This window comes from Panthera leo, chromosome B1 (genome assembly GCF_018350215.1).
Source record: "Panthera leo isolate Ple1 chromosome B1, P.leo_Ple1_pat1.1, whole genome shotgun sequence".
NCBI lineage: Eukaryota > Metazoa > Chordata > Mammalia > Carnivora > Felidae > Panthera > Panthera leo.
In genome coordinates, this window is record NC_056682.1 from 48,336,178 (window position 1) to 48,360,140 (window position 23,963).

The 23,963-nt window shown below is 42.2% G+C and overlaps 1 long non-coding RNA gene across 4 annotated transcripts in view; it reads right to left on the reverse strand.

Moving 5' to 3' along the window:
• The window catches only part of LOC122217634, a 186,238-nt gene that overhangs the window by 92,193 nt on the left and 70,082 nt on the right, over positions 1-23,963 (reverse strand). For all 4 annotated transcript variants that reach the window (XR_006201601.1, XR_006201602.1, XR_006201600.1 and 1 more), the window contains one exon: positions 2,282-2,435. This is a non-coding gene — a long non-coding RNA (uncharacterized LOC122217634). The remainder of the gene's footprint in view (positions 1-2,281; positions 2,436-23,963) is intronic.

Consider the following 23,963-nt stretch of genomic DNA (forward strand, 5'->3'; position numbering starts at 1 on the left):
TTATGCTCTGCTCTCCACAAGTATAGCTACCATCTGTCACCATACAACGCTATTGCAATACCAAGGACTATATTCCCAATGCTGTGCCTTTTATTCCCATGACTGGAAGATTATATCTCCCACTCCCCTTCCCTATTTTGCCTATCCCCACCCCTCCCCTGCAGCAACCATCAGTTTCTTCTCTGTATTTGTGGGTCTGTTTCTGCTTTTAGTAGTTTGGGGTTTTTTGTTCATTTGTTTTGGTTTTTAGATTCCACATATGAGTGAAATCATAATGGTATTTGTCTTTCTCTGTCTGACTTATTCCACTTAGTCTGACACCCTCTAGGTCCAATGATATTGTCACAAATGGCAAGGTCTCATTCTAAAAATAGCTGAGAAATACCCCATTGTGCATTTATACCACATCTTCTTTATCCATTCATCTCTTGATGACTGTTTCCCTATCTTGGCGATTATAAATAATGCTGCAATAATCATAGGCTTATGTACCTTTTTAGATTAGTATTTCCATTTGGGGGGAGAGTGGTAAATACTGGATGGTGTAAGTACTGGATCATATGGCATTTCTATATTTAATTTTTTGATGAATCTCCATACTGTTCTCCTTCTTTACCCATTTTTAATTGTTCTTTGGTTTTTATTGTTGAGTAGTAAGAACTCTTTATATATTCTAGATACAAATTCCTTATCAGGTATATAATTTGCAGATATTTTCTCCCATTCTATGATTCTCCTTTTCCTTTTTTTCTTTTCATTTTTCTAAATTTTTTTTTAATTTTTTTTTTTATGTTTATTCATTTTTTAGAGACAGGAAGAGACAGAGTGCAGGTGGGGGAGGGTCAGGAGAGAGGGAGACACAGAATCTGAAGCAGGCTCCAGGCTCTGATCTGTCAGCACAGAGCCCAACGCAGGGCTTGAACTCACAGACCATGAGATCATGACCTGAGCCAAAGTTGGACACTTAACCAACTGAGCCACCCAGGTGCGCCTCATTTTTTTAAATTTTTTAAGCACAAAACTTTTTAATTTTGATGAAGACCAATGTATCTATTTTCATTGTTGTTGCTAGTGCTTTAGTCCTATGTCTGAGAAAACAGAGCCTAATCCAAGGTTACAAAGGTTTCCCGTTATATTTTCTTCTAAGAGTTTTACAATTTTAGATTCCTTTGGAGTTACTTTTTGTATACGGTGTGAGGTGGAGACCAGGACCTTAACAATGACTACACAATTTATTTTCCTTTGTCCCTTCCCTGTGGCCCCAATACACACACACACACACACACACACACACACACACACACACACACAAACACCCCTCCTTCTCTGAAAGGCCACATCCCTCAGTTGAAATCTCAGTTCCAATTCTGCAAAACTAGAATATTCTGGACCTGTTTCCTCAGGTACAAAAGGAGAGTAAATATACCTGCCATGTAGGATTGCCAGAAGATAAAGTGCAAAGGACCTTTCTACAGCTTCCATTAAACACTTCACTGCAGTTCCTCCTAAGAGAAACTTTGAGAGACTATTGTTCTAAACCAGCAGTCATCAAGCTTTAGTTTACATCACACTCATCTGGCAAGCTTGTTAATACCCAGATTGCTGATCTCCACCTACTACTTTCTTATGCAGAAGTTCTGGGGTGGAGCTTGAAAATCGGCATTTTTTAAACTTTTTTTAAACGTTTATTTATTTTTGAGGCAGAGAAAGACAGAGCATGAACAGGGGAGGGTCAGAGAGAGGGGGACACAGAATCTGAAGTAGGCTCCAGGCTCTGAGCTGTCAGCACAAAGCACGACACGGGGCTCGAACTCATGGACCATGAGATCCTGACCTGAACTGAAGTTGGATGCTTAACTGACTGAGCCACCCAACCACCCCCCAAAATTGGCATTTTTAACAAGGTCCCAAGTGATGCTGATGCTACAGGTCCAGGGACCAGAGGGAGCTTTGAAAATCATTAGGAATATAAAATGAATGTGTGGTGGAGAAGAGACCACTCCAGAGCAGAAGGAGAGCAAGTGCCCCAGACTAGAAGGACTCTCCTTTGATGAACTACAAGAACCAGTGGAAAAATTACAACTCACCATGTGAATTTGAATCCTATGTCTTATGTCTCTTCTGATGAAAGGCACCAGGAGATAAACTCTATATATGCATCATTGGTCCCAGTGCTAATTAACCCACACTTTAAGGTGACTATCCAACCAAGGGTCTCCCTTCTCCCTTACCTGGTCTAACCTGTACTTGCCCAAATCTCCTCTTTGAAATCTTATCTCACCTCCAAGCCCCTGTCATTGCTCCCATTTCTGACACTCCAGTCTTGGTGTTTATTCTTGATCTCCTTGGTGTCTGAAACGTTTCCATTTCTTGTGGATTTGAACTTGTTTCATCCCTCCAGCTCCAAGCGTCCCATGCCTCCTCAGTGTGGAAACCTTTCGATTGCAATGGTAAAATGTTCATGATATGTTAAAAAGCAGATGGCTTGATCATATGTCTGATACGATGCTGTATTATAAAAATAAGTGTATCTATACATAGAGATAGGTCTAAAATGTATACATCAGAAATTCAGGGTATTGTCACTTAGGATGATTTTATATTTAGGAGTGTTTTTGCATTTTTTTAGTTGTTTAATAAAGATAATTAACTACCTTAATGAGCACCTAAACATTAAAGCAACGGACAATCCAGACGAAAATGGCAAAGGACTTCAGTAATTCACTGAAAAGATAACACAAGTGACCTTAAACATATGGAAGTATACTCACTTCATTCATCCTAAGAAAGTGGCATTAAAAAAAATTCCAAAATTTGAGAACATACTCTAATATCAAAAGTTTGGGGAAACATATTTTGATACCATGGTAAAGGCCGTATATATTTGCTCAGTCACTCTGGAGGGCAACTGGCAGGAACCATCAAAATGACACACGCATTTACCCTTTGACTCAGCAACCTTGTTTCTGGGAATTGCTCCTAGATGTATCTGCATATGTACTGAAGGGTTTATGTATAATTTTTTTCCAGAATTGTCTATAATAACAAGTTGGAATAACCCAGGGGTCCTTCAAGGGGGGCTGTTTAAGTAATTTGTGGCACATTCATATAACACTATGTAGTAGATCATAGAATAAAGAAGCTCTCTCTACATTTTTACGGGAAGACTTTTTTGTGACAAAAACCAGGTCTAGAAGACTGTATATGGTATGCTACCTTTTGTATAAAATGTGAGGTGTTGGGGAGATAAAAATATATGTTTATATTTGCAGCAGATGGAAACTAGGTAATGGGGGCATGAACAGAATACAGATTATTCAACATACACTTATGTTGTTTTGATTTATGTTCCATCTGCATGTGTCACTCAATTGCTTGTATACATTATATATATGTAGAGAGAGAGAGAGAGAGAGAGAGAGAGGAAGGAATTGGTTCACTGGAGGCTATGGAGGCTATATATGGAGGCTAAATGCCTTGATCTGCCATCAGTAAGCTGGAGACCCACAAAAGCCAATGGCATAAATTCCAATCTAAATCCTAAGGCTGTAGGGGCACCTGGGTGGCCCAGTTGGTTGAGCCTCCAACTTCAGCTCAGGTCATGATCTTGCAGTTCATGAGTTCAAGCCCCTCATCGGGCTCTGTGCTGACAGCTTAGAGCCTGGAGCCTGCTTTAGATTCTGTGTCTCCCTCTCTCTCTGCCCCTTTCTCTCTCTCTCTCTCTCTCTCTCTGTATCTGTCTCTGTCTGTCTGTCTCTCTCTCTCTCTCTCAGAGCCTGGCGCCTGCTTCGGATTCTGTGTCTCCCTCTCTCTCTGCCCCTCCCCCACTCATGCTCTGTCCCCCCCCCCTCAAAAACAAATAAACATTAAAAAAAATTTTTTAAACAATAATGTTGAGTTTAAAAAATCATGTCACCAAAAAATACATCAGGTTACAAATTATATTACAGTATAGTAATATCTCTATTTTTTTATTTAAAAAAATTTTTTTAATGTTTATTAAAACTTCTGCACTGCAAAGGAAACCATCAACAAAACTAAAAGGCAATCGACAGAATGGGAAAAGATATTTGCAAATGACATATTGGACAAAAGGCTAGTATCCAAAATACATAAAGAACTCACCAAACTCCACACCCGAAAAACAAATAATCCAGTGAAGAAATGGGCAGAAGACATGAACAGACACTTCTCCAAAGAAGACATCCAGATGGCCAACAGGCACATGAAAAGATGCTCAACGTCATTCCTCATGAGGGAAATACAAATCAAAACCACACTGAGATATCACCTCGCACCAGCCAGAGTGGCTAAAATGAACAAATCAGGAGACTATAGATGCTGGAGAAGATGTGGAGAAATGGGAAATCTCTTGCACTGTTGGTGGGAATGCAAACTGGTACAGCTGCTCTGGAAAACAGCATGGAGATTCCTCAAAAAATTAAAAATAGACCTACCCTATGACCCAGCAATAGCACTGCTAGGAATTTACCCAAGGGATACAGGAGTACTGATGCATAGGGGCACTTGTACCCCAATGTTTATAGCAGCACTCTCAACAATAGCCAAATTACGGAAAGAGCCTAAATGTCCATCAACTGATGAATGGATAAATTGTGGTTTATATACACAATGGAGTACTACGTGGCAATGAGAAAGAATGAAATATGGCCCTTTGTAGCAACGTGGATGGAACTGGAGAGTGTTATGCTAAGTGAAATAAGCCATACAGAGAAAGACAGATACCATATCTTTTCACTCTTATGTGAATCCTGAGAAACTTAACAGAAACCCATGGGGAAGGGAAAGGGGAAAAAAAAAAAACAGGTTAGAGTGGGAGAGAGCCAAAGCATAAGAGACTCTTAAAAACTGAGAATAAACTGAGGGTTGATGGGGGGTGGGAGGGAGGGGAAAGTGGGTGATGGGCATTGAGGAGAGCACCTGTTGGGATGAGTACTGGGTGTTGGATGGAAACCAATTTGACAATACATTTCATATTAAAAAATTTTTTAATGTTTATTTATTTTTAAGACAGAGAGACAGAGCATGAGCAGAGGAGGGTAGAGAGAGAGAGGGAGACACAGAATCCGAAGCAGGCTCCAGGCTCTGAGCTGTCAACACAGAGCCCGACGCAGGGCTCGAACTCACGAGCTGTGAGATCATGACCTGAGCTGAAGTCGGACACCCAACCGACTAAGCCACCCAGGCACCCCAATCATATCTCTATTTTTAAAGATAAACAGGTATTTTTCTGTGAATAGAGAGATTGTAAGAATACAAAATAACAAATTACTAAAAATTAACTACTCTTATCTCTGGGTAGTGGGATTGTGGGAAAGGCTTATTGTGTCCTTCTTGTTTATCTACATTTTCTAAATAACATATAAAGAATATGTCTTAAAGAAAATAAAAGATTTTTTAAAATAGAAGAATGTTTCAACTCCTCAATTATTTCAGGGTTTTAAAATCTGTGCCTGTATTTGTTGTCAACCTTCAGATTTTACCAAATGCATCCACCCACAAATATTTTTAAGGAATTAGCTGTCATGAAATAAGATGTTCTCAGGAGGTTAGTCAAGTAGATATCCCCCAAAATACATGGAATAAACCAAGAAAGACGATGTCTTCTGGTCCAGGCAGCACTAACTCTAACCCAGGAGAGGAATGAAGGGAAGCAGGAAGCAGGAGACAGGGAGGGAGCAAGACAAGGTTGGCTCCGGGAGAGCAAAATCTGATGTGTGGCCCATGGGGATCAGGGGTTGGGGGGTGGGTGTCATTGAGAAATGCGTTACAATCTTTAGGATTTGAAAGTTTGTAAAAATAGGACCTGAACTCAATAACTGTGGAAATGATGGTTACAGAACAGAATGTGGATGCTATAAACATTGACATAGTAAAAATAGGAGTAAGGGTGTGGGGAGGGAAGGGGAGAGTGGGGAGAGCTATTCAGGTGCTAATTTTCTCCATCTTCATAGCAAGGAATCACTCAATACTGTCAAAAATGGAAGCACAGAATTATAAAATACACACAAGGATTTCCATTTCTTAATTTTTTCCTAGTCTTTTCTCATAACCTTAGAAAGATCTTTTAAAAACTAAACACTCTGGAGGTAGGGAAACATTTATGTGAGTTCAGCACTTCCCATAAATTCACTTGTTTCTTTTTTTTTTCTGTTGACTTAATATAAAACCAAAGTTAATACACTGTGCCAAAAGCAACTTATTGATCTGATTTTATTTGATGATCTTACTCCTCTCTATCTGCACATACAGTGGACATGAACAGAAAGATGAATTTAATGTTACTATTAAAAATATCTGGGTGGTGGAATTGTGCTATAAGAACTCTCTTTTCTATACCTGTATAATTTTGCAGAAAATCTTCATCAAAGGTAGAAAATGTAGATATACTCAATCGATTTTTTCATTGTGGGTCGGCTTAACATAGAGTATTTGCTGAATAGTGCTTACCTAGGTAGAAGGGAAGGGTTGAGTAATGTCACCTCCACATTAAAAAATCTTTTTTTTTTTTTCATTGCAGTGAGTTTGAGATATTAAGCCTTCTTCCTAGCATGGTGCCTTTGGTCAATAGGTACAGAGTAACGAGGCTCCCAAAAGATATGGAGAGCACCAGTAGAGGTCCCTTGTCCTGTACGGTTTCAAGATTGAAAACAGCCCCTTGATATTGACAGCCTTGTGGAATTTGATGGCTGATTATATTATGAATTGGAAATTGGTTTAAAAGATGGGCAATCAGGAGTGAGAAAAAAATAAGTACTCACAGAGAGGCAAGGAATAAAGCTTATTAAAGAAATCGAACATTTGAAAATATCTTAAATGTCAGTGTAAATGAGTCCATCACATTAATCAGTATCATGGCAAGAAAATCTATTGTGTTACTGGAACCCAGTATGAAAATTATCCTTTTATTTTTCTACTTACAAGAAGTTCAGCTCTTAAGCTAACAACAAAGATGATGATCTTCTTTCTAAAGTCTCCTAAAGAGAAAAACTTTCCATAAATCTCTTGACAAACTATGGCAAAATTTCTAAATTCTGAAGATCAGGGATTTTTATTAGATCAGAATTTTCTCCTCTATGCCAGCAATTTCCTTTAATCATTTTTGCAAAAGCGCTCTTTTCCACATACCCAAACACCCAAACACTCAACACAGTAAGTAGCATCAACCAGTGAATGGCTATTTAGCAAGCTCACTTTCTAACTTATCAACTCAATGGAAACTTGTAGGAGGCTGCAAGAGCAAATTTGGTATGTGCCTATTAGCCCCAAATCTACCGGATGCATATCAGGTGTTGGAATTCCAAAACAGGAACCCAAACAGGGCATTCCCCAAAGTGTTTGCTTGAAAACCACGCATCCAAGTCACTGACTTAAGCATTGCTACTTAAGTTTCTTAAGCGTTCAATATTCCTATGTAAAATCATCCTCTATCCCTAACCTCCTAGAACAGCATATGGAAGAATATTGAGTATGAGTTGAAAAATTCTGTGAATGGCTTATGTGTTTGATAAATACCAGGCTCTAAACAATTAATCAGTAAACACCATGGAATCACCACAATGGAAATAGCCCTACGTTTGGGAGGCATGTCGCCCCGGATCCTAATTTCCCCTCTGCCCGTAAGTGTTCTGTGAGCCAAATGGCTTCACTTTTCTGAGTCTGCACTTTCACATTTGTAAAAAATAAGCCCTTAATGTGCCTTCTAAGTCGAACTTATAAATTCTGATCCAACTAAACCAGGCCAGTAAAGCACAAGATGACATTTCTGGTAGGAAGGAAGCCTGTCCTAGTGAGGACACTGGGACAAGTAGATCCAGGGAGAGAGCAAGTCAGTGCCACTGTTGTTGAGTGGGCTTGTCAAGGAGGAGGAGCAGGACACTGAGTACTTTCAACAGTCACACATGCCACAGCAGGAAACCACGTAGAATGTGAAGCATCCCAATGAAAGGAAGAGCCCAGATTAATACTTGTGGTTCACGTAAGCACCCAGAACAAATATTCTCCTGTAAAACAGTCACCTCAGAATTGGAAGACTGCTCTTCGTTTATTCATCTAAAGAGGACTCTATCTTCTTAAGAATAGGTTATAGAATCCTTTTGAGGCTATGGTCCTGCCCCCTGTGCTCTCTGATGGAAGTGAGGTGAGGCGAAGCAGGCACTGAATCCAAGTTTCAGTGAAATCCAGAACCACAGGAGTAATTTTTTAATTGTCCGTGTTTACTTGAAAATAATGGGATAATTTAAAGCAGGCATTTTACCACCCTATATCCACCATACCCACATGTTCCTCACCTCTTCCCATAAACCCACACACACATTTACAGGTATACACACACTCTGACATGCACACTGTGAAAGTGGATAAAAGAAACCTTATTTTAAATGGGGTCCGGAACCCAGAAAGGGAAGCTCTCATACACTACCACTCTTTGTCAGTTGCAGAGCCAATGGGAAGAGTCCTACTTTACTTCCTTGTCCAGCAACAAGTTCAGCCAATAAGAAAATACCACAACTCAGCCAATAAGAAACCATCACCAGCCAGGGCTCTGGCTCTCCTCCAATGGACTTCCCTTCAAAGTCTTTCCTCCTAACTTCCTCCTCTTTTCTATAAAGTAACAATCCTCTTTTGTGATCTCCAGACGAGCTATGGTTTGCCATAGCTTGCATGTCCCTAACTGCAAGCCCTCTGCTATTCCCCAATAAACCCGCGTTTGTAACTGGCTGTTATACTTTAAGGTGGACAACACACACAATCTCCTCTCTTCTGTATCTCTTAAAAATGCATATCTACCTTCTGTCTCTCTCTCTATAGATATATAGATATAGATATAGATATAGATATAGATATAGATATAGATATAGATATCAGATTCCATCGTACACCTCCAGGAAAATCCATTGACTTTCAGACAACCAGTGCTCTCCCATGTGCTGTTGTCATCAAGTCAGCTGAAGAATAGAGAGTGGACATGGAAATATTACAATAGAATGATCCAGACTACCCAGTTAACAATGGTTACTCTGCTCACCAGCATCTCCAACCGAGAAACACATGTAGGAATTTGTTAGCCAGTGACAAAGAGCACACTCGTGCACCAGCTGGAGTACCATGAACAGAACTCTGGCACTCAACTGCCAAATGTCTATCGGGACGAGGTAGCAAATGAGCTACACTAGTAGAAAATTTTCAGAAAGAAAACTGCATTTCCATTCCTATCTTAAAACTTATGACTTACTGAGTTTCAAAGTATCCACAGTCTATACTAGATCTATTTTCAAAACTCCAAAGATAAAATAGCTCAGAGTCAAAGAAGTGAGAGTGACTTTATTAAACTTCATATTCGCCTGAGGAACTCCTTCTTTCATTGTGTTTATTATTTATTTATACCTGGCTTCATTCTGGAAAAGAATTCACTACTGAAAGGGGAAAATTACACAGAACCAGCCAATCTCATATCACATGATACTATCCCCCTGCCTCTGGTTCTTTAGGCTGATCATAATGAGCATCGCAAACAGTAAGACAGTGGACAGTAAGCCACACGCACCTAAGAGTTGCCTCATTTTTGCTCTAACCTCTCCTTCAATTACTTGGATCTACAAAATCCAGATGTCCTTGATCGTCACAAGATTCAGAACATGACTTCTTCCAGATCTCAGCATCTCATGATTCTTTAGCTAGAAACCACCTAACTCTCCCACCACAGAAGCCAACAACTAACAGGGCCTTTTGGCTTCTGCCCCTTTTGAGCCACTCCACTCACGCAGAGAAGAGAAGAGAATGTTGAGGCCAAAACTGAACATGTTAGATTCATCTCCAAAATTCAGCCCCTCTCCCTCTCTCTCTCTCTCTGACTTTGGCCCAGACCCAGGGTTCAGTTTCCTTATCTGCAAAATGAAGATTATAATATCTACTCTACCCGTACCCAAGTTTGTTATATTGATCAAATCTACTAAAATGATGAAAGTGAATTTACTTTAAAACATTAAAAGATAAAACAAATGTAAATAAATAAAATAACCCCAAAACTTGAACTTGATTTTAGTTAATTCTAAATTTGTAACACTGCATAACAGAAAAAAATAACTTCGGTTGGGGAAAAAAAATCTGAGTTTCAATCCTTGTTCTGTTACTAAATTGCTATGTAATTTTGGATAAGTTCCTTGACCTCTCTGAACCTTAATGTCGTCATCTGTAGTCTTAATCAATGCTCTTGTCTTTGCAAGTAACAGAAGCCATCTTTGATTCGAGGAAATGGAGGTGCGAAATAAAAGAACACCAGGCTGTTTTACGGAATCCAAAGACAGGAAGTGCGGTCAGCCTCGGGAACAAAGACGACCAAGAAATACAAAGTCCTCAGGAATCCAGGCATTCTGTCACTTCATCTCTTTCTGACCTCATGCGTTACAAGTTATGATGTCTGTGTCTCTTTACAGACTGGTTTTGTTTTTGTTTTTTTTAATGAGATTTCTAGAAGTCGAAGTTCTATCCTCAGACTTTAGTTACATAGTATAAAATTGTTCTCCAGAATTTTGTAATCATTTTGTAATCCATTTTGTAATCAAATTTGTACTATTTCTCAATGTCATTACCAATCCCACATTCTGTTATTCTTTTAAATAGTTGTCATTCTCACAAGTGAAAATCGGTGTCTCAGTCTAATCTCCATTCCTCTTGTTACTGATTAAATCAAGAATCTTTACCTCTCTTTCTTTTTTTTTAATTTTATTTATTTTTTGAGATGTAATCGGCATATAACATTATCTTAGTTTCAGGTGTACAACATAGTGAGTCGATATTTGTGTATAGTGCGAAATGATCACAACAAGCCTAGTTAACATCCATCACCCCACATAGTTTCAAATATATTTCCTCTTGTAATGAGAACTTTTAAGATCTATTCTCTTAGCAACTTTCAAATATACAAATAGTATTATTTGCTATAGTTAACATGCCGTCCAGACTGACTTTCCCAACGTCTCCACACAGATGGCATAAAATGGCTGCCACCACTCCAAACAACTGGCATCCCATGTATTAGTCTCAGGAAAGAACAGTTGATGGGCTGAGCTTGGGTCCACAATCTACCCCTGGTCTACTCAGCCAAGGTCAGGAGACAGGTGTCAGAGTAAAACATGGCATTGGAGCCTTGCCACTATGAGAAGTGATTTTCAGAGATGAAGGCCATGGGTTCAAGGAAGCTTAGAAACTTGTCTGGGATGACCAAAGCCTTTGCTGTGACTATACCACGACCCAGCTTCTCCCTCTACCTGATGCCTGCTCCCTTCCTTGCTCCACGGGCGTTAAACCCAGGAACTCCCCTAACAAACTTCCCACATGCCAGTCTCCATCTCAGAGCCTGCTCCCTAGAGAATCTACTTGCACCACCTCGGTACCACACCTGTAACAGAGAGATGCAATTTATAGAGTGGTAATGACTGTCACAGGATGCATATAGAAGGCATTCGGTGCACGTTAGTTTCTTTTACTCCTCTCGGATTTTCCAGGGGACAATTTATAGCAAACCTGCTACTAAACTCTCCAGGACCAGGGCCCTTGTTTGTGTGACTCAGATTTGAGGTCATAAATTAAGACCAAGCCCAGAATCAGCTTCTCTCCACCAGATGGCAAGAGCCAAGCCGAGCATCAGCAGCTGGGCCAAAAATAGGAGCCAGGAGATGTCTGCCAGCAATCTTGGGCCCCATTCTTCTGCTTCCTCCAGGACCACGTCCACTATCCCACCAGGCCTCTGGAGCACACACAATGTTTTTGGAAGGTTAATCAGCAACAGTCCACCCAGGGCCCACCATGTGCCAGACTCACATCTTAGGTAGACGAGGAGGTCGGCATTTAGAAAAAGCCAATCAGCAACCCAAGACGCAGTGATGATGGTTAAGTGTCCAAGACTAGAACAGACCATAAATAAAAGAATTTAGAAAAGGCCAAGTCACGTCCTACTGAGAAGGCAAAGAAGAGTTTCATGGGAAGCTACCACCTGGGGCTTGAATAGAATGGATTAATGAATTCAGAGCTTTTGATAGGCAGAAACGACGGAGAGCATCCCCGAAGAAGGCACTTATGCCTGAAGAAAAGGAGAGCATCCGGGCTGCCTGATTGTTCAATTCCATGTGCTTGAAACTCATGAAGCGCAATATAGATCTGAGGCCCCTAAGCTTGTTGAGGCTGGAGCCCAGGACTAAGCATATCTGAGGAAAAGTGAAAGGTGTGTGGTGCTTATGATTTAAATAATCGAATGGCCTCAGACTCAGAGGAACGAAGGTGAGAGGACGAGATGCAGGAGGCCTCCAGACCACACTTGGTTCTTCTTTACGGAGGACCGTGTAGCCGGCCATCAGAATTTGGCTTCTGCAATCTAGAACCAGAGGAGGCCGCATCATTTCCTTCAAGCATCTTAAGAAATAAAGTGTACTTGCCTCCTGGGCCTTAGGGAACTCACTCAAAGATCAAAACCAGAGAAGACTGGCTCAGAAGACTGGATGAAGGTTCTGAGCACTACAGTGGGCTGGATGCTGAGCTAAATGCTCCGGAGACAAGGCAGGACAGCATTAATATTCACAACAACCACGGTGCGCCCGGGTGGCTCAGACAGTTGAGCAACCGACTCTTGATTTTGGCTTAGGTCATGATCTCACTGTTCATGGGTTCAAGCCCTGCACTGGGCTCTGAGCTGACAGTGCAGAAGCTACTCGGGATTCTCTCTCTTGGCCCCTCCCCCACCCCACCCCACCCCGTCAAAATAAATAAATTTTTAAAAATACATACATATTCATAACAACCTGATGAAGAAGGTGCACATTATTCCCATTTGCAGATGGGAAAATCAAGGCACAGTAAGTGTTATGTAACTTTCTCATGATCCAAAAGCTCAAACCTGCACAGTCTACCTCCAAGGCCCATGCTTACACCTCTTCTTCCCACTTCAAGGTGAGAGCAGTGTGTCCTAAGGCCCTACAGTTAGGCCTAACATCTGTGACATTCTTGAATGGCCCTCGGCATGTTGTAGTCCCCGCTGTGCTCCCGTGGACGAAGCCTAGCCAAAGGACTCTCTTTATGGTGGGCACCTGCTTAGCCCAGGTTAGCAAGTGTCAGTCCCCTGCCAGCCCACAGTACTACTGCAACAAGCCAATCACTTCCTTCTATGGTCACTCCGACCTCTTGACACTACAAAGGTTGCTGCCCACAGTCCCTGGATGTGGCCCTGCATGGTGTCCGTCTCCTTGGGGCAAGGAGCGTATGTGACTAATCAGCTGCTGTTGAGCTCATCTGGCCAATGTCAAGTTTCATGTATTTGGCCATACCCTGGGGTGGGATCCCTCCCTCACCAATGGGGTCCATAGGAAGCAATTAAAACACGCCAAGCCAAAAGCGAGAGGCAATGGCCAGTGAAATGGGGCAAGAACAAAGGTGCGAACAATACAGAAGACCAAATAATGGCCAGGCATGATTTAGAAGTCTGTGTATTTATGGGTGGGGGCAGGGAGGAGCATAGAAGCAGATGCATTAGCTCCATCAGCTTGCTGAAGCTGGGATAAAGAAAAACATTCAAGTGAGGCAGGAATGAGTAATTGACGATCATAACTGTGATTATAAGGCATAATTACAATTAGCTGCACAAGAGTGTTAATCATGAAAATAATTACATGTCAGCTTTCCTCCTAAAGAAGAGAGAATGTAATTAAGTGGCCCAAAGGGGGCGAAGAAAGCACGCCTCCGGGTGATAGAGGTATGGGGTGAAGACCTGATGTTTTGAGGGGTAAACTTTTCTCAGTGTTTCAAATGAATCAGTGAATTTCCTCCATCAAAATATAGGGAAATAGCTAAGAACAAAAGATGGCTTGAGATTTTTCTTCCAAACAAAGCAAACCTAAACTCAAGGAAGAACAATGTAGAGATTGAGAGTCAGGGAGACTTGGGGCGCCTGGGTGGCTCAGTCGGTTAAGCGTCCAACTTCAGCTCAGGTCATGATCTCACAGTTTGTGGGTTCGAACCCTGCATCCGGCTCTGTGCTGACAGCTCAGAGCCTGGAGCCTGCTTCGGGTTCTGTGTCTCCCTCTCTCTCTGTCCCTCCCCTGCTCTCTCTCTGTCTCTCTCTGTCTCTCAAAAATGAATAAAAATGTTAAAAATTGAAAACAAAAGTGTCAGGCAGACTTGAATTCAACTTTTTTTTTTATTTTGCTAGCTTCTCCCTCTCTCTCTGTCCCTCCCCTGCTCTCTCTCTGTCTCTCAAAAATGAATAAAAATGTTAAAAATTGAAAACAAAAGAGTCAGGCAGACTTGAATTCAACTTTTTTTTTTTTAATTTTGCTAGTTACCAGCTCCATGATATGACACAAACTATAGTATCTTTCTCCAAGTATTAGTTCCCTTAATAGCAAAATAATCATCCTACATGCCTCTCTGACTTGTGAGGAAATGAAGCATGTAAAGGTCTTAAGTCAGTGCCTTACACACAGTGAGAGCTCAGTAGATGTCTGCTGTTGTTATCCAACAGAGAAAGAGGAAAAAAGCCAAGAAGGATGGGAGTGTCTGTACTAGAGAGATGCTAGCCGAAGGTACTGCCCAATTCCCAGGGGCCATGAAGGGAGTAAGTGACCAGCCAGAGCACAGGTATCTCTGGCTTCAAGAAGCAAGCAGGTAAGAGACCACCGGCAACTAGAAGGTGGTCCAAATTCTCCAAAAGGACCAACCGGAGTAGCCGAGGAGAGGAAGCTTCCACGTTAGATATCTGCCAAGCTTAGAGAACTTGAAGCCAGCTTCCAACAGTGCCCGTTAAATAAAATTCTGCTCCCCTGGTCCCTCCACCTGCCCTCTCGTCTCGAACCCAGAGGGGTCAGATACAACCGGTAGGCAGACAGAAGCAGGAAATGGAAGAGAAGCGGACCACACACCTCTCTTCCTTTGCTGCAGGCCTCCTGCCCGAACCCGGCTGGGAAACGTCTCCACTGGGAGGCAGAGTGGACTTACTGGTTACTACCAGGCAGTACACATTCTACTTTCTGAAATCAGGCTGTTTGTTATTGCAAGTCATTGTTGGGGTTTACACTACCCAAGAGGTACCAGCAAAGTCGGAGTTGTGATCTGGCGGCAGGAAAACCAGCTGTCGTGGGTAGGTCTAAAGGGAGGAGGAGAAGGGGCCCCACTTTACGGTGGATTCCCATGAATCTCCATCATTCAAAGGACCACATACACAGCCCATACAGAGGCACGTGTAGAATCCTCTGTCTGCACAAGATCGTGTTCTAGGCTCCATTTGTGGCAAACCCCACTATATCTAGCTTACATCCAGCATTCTCTTCTGCCTTGCAAAACAACCCCCACAGCAACATGTACACGACAGCTCCAGCCACCACCACCGCCAACAGTGACAAAGGCCAAGCACAACAAAGCTAAACCCAGGCTGTTTGGAGCATTTGCTCAAGCCATGCCGCGTCCCTGAGGATGCCCAACAGTGATGAGGGGTTCTAACCGGACAGTGGTCCTTAAGAGGGCCCCTTTTCAGTGGCATGCTCCCAGCCTGTCCTGCGGGTAGTGGCTTCATTTGAATTTGTCCGCCTCCCTGCTCTTTGAGCGGAGGCCTTGAGGCGAGGTCAGCGGGCCACAGCTCATCAGTCAGTAAGGCAGGCCCTCTCCCGGCCTCAGGCTCCCAGGGGACGAATGCCATGAATCACAGAAATGTCATCCCCTGGGAGCCAGGGTGGCAAGGTCCTGTAATTTATCTCACATGAAATGAGCTGGATTATTTGAATAGGCTGGAAGAAAGCAGTCCATTAATTCTCAGAGCTAGCTCTTGGCTCCTGAGGGTTTTATTCTGTGCCCACACAACTGACACCCTGCCTCTGTCTCCTTTCCTGTACCCTGTTGACATGCAGAGGGCTCACCGTGCACTCCCCCAATGGCTTGACGCTAAAACAAGGCATAAGGCCCCACTTCGTGTAGGGAGAAGCGAGAGGGACACTTAGCCTTTTAGTGCTTGTGAGTATCCCCCATGTTCTTTCCATTCCTACACTCCCAGCCAACTCCCACCTCCTGTTAAGATCATTTCACTTGGCACCAAAAGCATAATCCATAAAAGGAAAAATTGACAAATTGAACCTCATTAAAATTAAAAACTTTTACTCAGGGGGGAATAAAAGCCCAGAAGGAGGATGACAAGATAAGCTACAGAGGAGGAAAAAATGTGCAAAGTACATATCCAACAAAGGCCTCATATAAAAAACTCTCAAAACTCAACAATAACAAATAATCCTACCAGAAAAAATGGGCATAGTGCATAAATAGACAGCGAAGGATATATAGATGCAAATATGTACATGAAAACATGTTCAATATCACTAGCCATTAGGGAAATACAAATTAAACCGCAATAATGTATCACTACAAAGCTATCAGAACTGTTAAAATGAAAAATAACGATAATACCAAATGCTGCTAAAGATGCAGAGAAATGGGATCACTCATACAATGCTGGTGGGACTATAAAATGGCTCAACCACTCTGGAAAAAAATTGGCAGCTTCTTATAGGCTAAGCATTACTTAACTCTATGACCTAACATTGTACTCTTGAGCATTTATCCCAAAGAAATGAAAACTTATATTAAAAAAAAAAAAACCAACCTATACATGAATGTTCATAGAAGCTTCATTTAGAGCAGTCAAAAACTGGAAACAACCAAAATGTTCTTCAACAGCTAAATAGTTAAACAGTGGCATATCTTCATCATGGAAATACTACATGGCAATAAGAAGGAAAGAGCTATTCATATGTGTAATAATTTCAATGGGTCTCAAGGGCATTATGCTGAGTGAAAGGAAATCAATCTCAAAAGGCTAAATACTACATGATTGAATTCACTAGCAGCCTTAAAATGACAATATTATAAAGGAGTGGTTGCCATGGGTTAGGGAGGATGCATGGGAAGGGCATGGATGTGGCTATTAGATGTAGCTCAGGGGGTTCTGGTGGTGATGGCACAATTTCATATCTTTTTTTCTAAATGTTTTTTTTATTTTTGAGAGAGGGAGAGACAGGGTGCGAGGATGGGAGGGGCGGAGAGAGAGGGAGACACAGAATCCGAAGAAGGCTCCGGGCTCTCAGCTGTCAGCACAGAGTCCTAAGCGGGGTTCAAACTCATGAACCATGGGATCATGACCTGAGCTGAAGTTGGGACGCCTAACAGACTGAGCCACCCAGGTGCCCCGGTACAATTTTATATCTTGATCACAGTGGTGGTTAGACAAATGTAACACATGTGACAAAATTGTATACGTAAAACTTTACATGCATACATACACAAATGAGTGTATGTATGCAAAACTAGTGAAACTGGCATAAGCTTTGTGAACTGCACCAATGTCAATTTCCTGGTTGTGACTTTATACTATTATTTTAGCTACGCAAGATGGTACCATTAGGGGAAAATGGATCTTCCCTGTAGATCTTCTTTTCTTTTCTTTTGTTGCAACTTCATATGAATCTATAATGATTTATAAAAAAGTTTTTAAGAAACTGTAAATTCTTATTTTTCAAAAGATCATTTCATTTCTAATCATGTGAAAGACAGTTTCCAAGATAAGTCCATTTGGATTTGTTTGTTATTTTGAAGTTACAATTTGGATTCAGTTACAGAACTTCCTTCCCTGGAAACTAATCTTATTCTTTCTCTGTCTTTGAGCATCCTGGTCTCCTGGGGTAAATTATATGGAGAAGGGCCTTGTAAACCAGGAGGTAAACATTATTAATATTATTAGTTGGTTCTTCTTTGTGCAGTGTTTAAAGGATGAGCAGCCTTATCCTGTAAGAAGACACAAAAAGGCTGTGTTGAGTCACAGAGAATGAAATTATAGTTAATATACATGTAAAGTCGGTTTTCTTTCCAAAAGAAGGAGAGAGCCTCTCCCCACCATGGCAGGCCCAGCATCAGAAAAGAAGCAAAAACATATAAAAAGGGCTATTTAGATGGGGCTAGTCCTACAGTTTATCTTCACACGTTCAAACCCCTGTTCTACCACATTCCAGCTTTGCAATAGTGGGCATGTTATGTAACATCTCTGTGCCTTTGTCTCATGATCTTTTTTTTTTTTTTAATAATTTATTGTCAAGTTACCTCACATAGAGTGTAGGCTTGGCTTCAGGAGCAGAGTCCTGTGATTCATCACTTCCATACAACACCCAGTGCTCATCCCAACAAGTGCCCCCCTCAATGCCCATCACCCATTTTCCCTGCCCCTCCAACCTCTCACTCCTATCAACCTTCAGTTTGTTCTCTGTATTTAAGAGTCCCTTAAGGTTTGCCTCCCTCTCTGTAACTTATTTTTCCTTCCCTTCCCCTGCGGTCTTCTGTCAAGTTTCTCAAATTCCACATATGAGTGAAAACATATAATATCTGTCTTTCTCTAACTGACTTACTTCACTTAGCATAATACCCTCATCTTTAAAATAGGAATAAAAATAACACTTCCTCCAGATGTTTGTCATAGGGACTGATGACGTATACTTGTAAAGACATGATCAGGGTCTGATGTATCATCATCCCTGCCCTGTAAATGCTGGTTCAACAATGAATGGGCAACTCAGCTTCCAACAGCAAAAAAATTTTAAACATCGAGTGGAAAAAGATGGCCACGCCTCATGGTAAATTCCCTCTTCCTGTGAACCTGCCCAACTTCCCCCACCATGACCTCCCTGGCACCAAGAGTCGCCCATGTTCCAGATCTTTGCCTCCTTTTCCCTTTTCAAAATCTTCCTCTACATAGGACCCATTTCCTCCTGATATGAATGGCTGGTAACTGGAGAAGCAGAGCCTTGAGCAGGTGCATGAGGGACCACGCGGTGTGGGGTAACCAGGCACAAAGAGGGAAACTAAAAACACGGTTTCAGGTCTGACTCTTTCAGGTATGGCCAAATGGCCTGGGGCAGGTCACCCTCCCTCCCAGGTTAGTTTCCTCACAGGACAATACAATGAGTGTGTCCAAGTGCTAATAAATTTTTATTTACAAAGACTAGTTTGGCCTGCCCACTATTGTTTCTTGACCACTTGTCTAGATCAGCGGTTCCAAATTATTTCTCCACCAGAAACTCCTTTTAGTAGTCATCCCCTTATAGATGCCATACTTAGAAAATGTTTATGGATAGATACAGTTCTCCAGCTTTATTATAAATATATCATATACTATATATTGCATATCTATGCAATAATAAGCTCTGATTTTACATATAATACATAGGAAATGTCAATCAGAGCTTTCCAGTTACATGCAAAAACCAGCATTAACAAACTAGGTCAATCTATTTCTAACTAAAATAATGAAACCCAGCATTTTAGTTAACCTATTTGACGTTAGCATAGGTAAATATAGAAAATCAGTCATAAATCTCCTAATAAAACCTTCAAGGCCCCCTAAAGGTCTGGAAGTCCCACTGAACCAGACCTTTTGTCTTAACCTTCTTTAATGTCAGAACATTGATTTGTGACTGACAGTAAGGCTTTGGGTAGGTGTCCTCTCATTTCTGGCCCTCTCTTTCCGTCTCACAAAGAGGAGGTGGTTGGATGATTTCCACAACGTTACTGGCCCTGTCCTTTTGTGATCTTAAGACCCTAATCTTTCAAATGTGTTTGCTGGTTTAGGAGACAGCTCCCCCGGGGAACAGGGTATTATAAACACCAGCAAAACACCGCTCTCCTTCCTAAGGACACTTCAAAACCTGTGAAGTATCAACCCTCGGGCTTCATTCAGCCCCTGACAGGGAACAGGATGTTTTGGGTAAAGTTGGTTTATATGAATTCTTCCAATTATACCACAAAAGCCTGTCCTGTCCCCAAGGCTTCAGATTTGAAGCATTTTCTGAGCATTCCCGAGAGTGAACCCAAATCCGTGATCACAGAAAGTACCCTGATTTTTTAGGAGGCGGCAGGGTCCCTTCTGCCTGAGGGATGTTCACAGAAACATGCTAATTTGAACCCAATAAACAAAAATTCCTTCGCATTAAACAAAATGGCAATTCCCTCTCTGCTGTTCTGGCATCTCCTTCCCTACCATCCTTGGGAAGATCCCAACATACAACTGTATTCCATGATCAGGGAAAGACGGGTAAGAAGCCTGAGGACAGCAAGGAAGGCCTCCAACAGTGGACACACTTGCCCAGCGGAGGATAAAACTGGGAGCTCAGACAGACAGGCAGTGTAACTCTGGGCACCAGACATGTGCTGCGGTGGGGAAAACACAGCAGGGCTGTGTTCTTAATACAACTGACACATGTGTTTATGAAAAAATGAGGGCTAGGAGTCAAACCTCACCACCCCACATATGTCCCCCAGTCTTCTTATCTGCCAACTTTAAGACACTTTGCAAATTCTCTTTCTCATTTGTTTAGTGGCCTCATTCCTCCTGATTTGTATGCTTGCCTTTGGAAGCCCCTAACAGAGGTCAGGAAAACTTTCTTGGGAAGGGCCATAAATATGTTAGGTTTTGTGGGATCTATGGTGTCTGTCACAATTCCTCAGCTCTGCCATTGTGGTATGAAAGCAGCCACAGACAATATGAAATGAATGGGTATGGCTGAGTTCCAATAAAACTGTATTTACAAAAACAGGTGGCAGGCTGGTTTTGGCCCACAAGCTATAGTTTGTGGCCACCTACTCTATTATTATACTTAATGTTATTTTTTTTTTCCTCCAGAAAAAAGCCCATGCAGGAGGTAACTTTATCATCCCTACTTGACAGGTGCAGAATCCAAGGCATAAACATGGATCGCGTGTCCCCACACAGCTAATGAGTTCCAGTGCTGGCTCACGCTGAGACTGTCCACCCCCTTAATCCACAGCCACAATCCCACAACCATCTCCCTGGGCAATTCTCATAGCTGTCTGTTAGTCTGCCCCAAGGGCTCTCCAACCTCTTCCAGGGAACTATAGCCATAGGGTGTGATGGCCATTCTGTTGCCTCTGTGCCAAGCTGTCCCTAACCTTTCCCAGGCTCTAAGAGAGGCTTCATTGGCAAGAAGAATAAGACGGGTTTCATCACTGTAATGGGAGCTTTGTGGCCAATGCCCTCACCTTTGGCAATCCAGGTTAGCAAACCATCTAGAAACCAAGAAATCACTACCTGGTACGTCTTCTGAGTATTGAGCCTGTTCAACCCAGACTAAATAATCTGATGGAAGTAATCTCCCTTCTGTCTCCAGAATTGATTTAATTCATGTGACTGTAATCTCTTTCTCTATCATTGATATGACCACTTACTTAAAAATTCTTTTATGTTACTTTATCTCGACAGAATCAGAAACTTGTTCGTTCTTAAAGGTGCCATTCTGTAGGATACTCCATGCTGTGGCCGGTTATATCTAGTGCCGTGGCTTTCTCTGGATATCCATAACTATCAGCCACCCGATGGACTACTATTTGAAAATCTCCCTCCTGAGCTATCATTGAAGATCTCTGGCTTGCGGCTGGCTCACAGGGGTTTCTTTTAACTGCCAGGACCACCTTTGTGACTCTTTTAAGTGCACCGTCTGTTTCCTCCTGTCACTCTGATGCATTTCCCTGAGGCTCCAGCTTTCTCTTCCACCCCCCACCCCCCGCCCCTGGCACCAACCACACATCAACACTATGATTCTTTAATTAGCTCTGTGAAACATAAACTTAAAACCAAATCCCAAAAAGAAACTGGGACTCGTGGAGTAAAGGAACCTGAGGGTTTTTCTGGAGGTATAGACTAAATCCCGAGTTCCAGCCTGATCGCAAGAAAGGCAGCCAAGACCACCTTTTGCCACCAGCATCTGCCCAGGCTTCCACAGTTCCCTCTAAGCTACTGTTTGGAAGGTGGTCTTTCTACTCTGAGTTTGCTACTTTCCTCTCGAGTGAAGGGAAACAAAAAGGACACCGCCTGACCAAGCCCTGACGGAGTCCAGATGATCAGACCTTTGGAGATAAGTGTGCTAGTGGTAGTGGCTCCAGAAATCCCATTTGAATCACCATCTCCTGGGGGTTCTGAGTACCTATGCCAGGGCTAGGTTGTACATCCATCCATATGACTTGAGTTTAACCCAAGGCTACAGATAGCCTCTGTCACTACTTATTCTTCAAAGAAGAATCACGTTAAGGTCTGATTCTACCCTCTACTCCACACATAGTCTCCTCTCAGGAAAACTCCACGGAAGTCCTCACTGACAGTGACTCGGAAAACACCTCCTGCCCCACATCCCTGAAGTCGCAAAGTAAGGCGAACATCTCAGAAGATACCAGTGGAGGCCTTATCCCAAGGATACTGCCCAGCTTCTAAAAAGCAGTCTATTGCAGGACAGACGGCTCTATTTTCAGAACAGATAGATAGATAAATGATAGATAGATGATAGATAGATAGATAGATAGATAGATAATCTTTGGGAATCAACTGAAGGCAGTGTACAAATGTTTTCAACTCAATCAGAAAGAGGAGAGAATCTGGTATTAACTCCAAGTTCCCGAGGAAACAGAAAAAAACAAAACAGTCCCTTCTCGGGGTCTTAATGCGCAATTACAACCAATACAACACAACCTGCATCAATTAAGCTCCTTCTGTGTACCTGGCACCATGCCAAGAGATGAATGTACATGTGCCTGCCTGACATAGTTTCCAATCTAGCACAGAAGAAAGACACACCAGCAAATGACTGTAATATAAGGCGGACTAGAAGAGTGCTATAATAAAGATAGAAAAGTGTAGGAAAATAATAGGGTTGTTTGCTTTGTTTTTTCAAGAACCATGAATTTTAAAAATGCACCAAGGCATCCAGGGAGGGCAAGGGCTAATTGGCAATCTTTAGAGCTTAGCAACTACAAATGAAAGGAAAACAGAATTTCTCATTCCCCCAAATAAAACATACTGAATTATGACCATAGATATCTTCTCAGCACTCCGGGAAATGATCTAAACGTCTCTTCATTTACGACCCGAAAAGCTCTGTAATAGTAGGTCAAAGTCTAGAGAAGAAACCAGAAGAAAAACTCACCAACTTTTCACTCATCACCCCTTTGTCTCTACCTCAGCCTCCCCAGATTATCAAAGGCTTTATTCCAAGGTTTCTGCAAGAGAAGGGCTTTTGCCGACAGGCCAACCTGAAACGACTCAGTATAATGCCTTCTGAAAATACTTGAAAGTGTTTGCTTCTTACATCTATTTACTCTGCAAATGCACACGAAGTGCTTGCTCTGTGCCCTACATTGTGCCGGACTCTGAGACCAAGGGAGAAATAAGAATGCGTCCCCAGCCTCCAAGAGTTCACAGGGTAGTGACACAAGGAGGGAGCAAGGACACTGGAAAGCGATAAATGCTCTAATGGTTTCATGACCAACACAGTACGCTGATATGAGCCTCCAAGTGCTATTTCTTATGCACAAAGCTAAAGAAAGAAGCCAAAGGCTGCCTGGGTGGCTTGGTCGGCTGAGCATCCGACACTTGAGTTTGGCTCAGGTCATGAGCCAGGCTCATGGAACCTGCTTAAGATTCTCTTTCTCCCTCTCCGTCTGCCCCTCTCCCACTCCTATGCACGTTCAATACCTCTCCCCTGGATTATTGAGTAAAGCACAGACTCTGGAGCATGGCACCCAAGCACAGCAAAACCTAGCCTCGCCCTGTTGTTGCAGTCTTGCTCACATAGTCAATAAATAGCTTTTACGTGTCAGGCACTGCTCAGGGTATGGGAGATACTGGAAAAATAATACCAGTCAAGATTCCCAATTCTATAGACCAGTAGAAAGGAAACAAATTAAGGAAAAAAACCAAAATTTCAAACGGCGATGAGTGCTTTGAAGGAAAAGGCATCTGAATCACAGAGAATGGCAGGGGAGATGTTTCAGGGTGGGTGGTTAGGAAGGGCATCTGAGCAAGTGACATTTAAGCTGAGATCTGAATAAGAGGCAGCAAGCCACGTGACCCTCCAGGG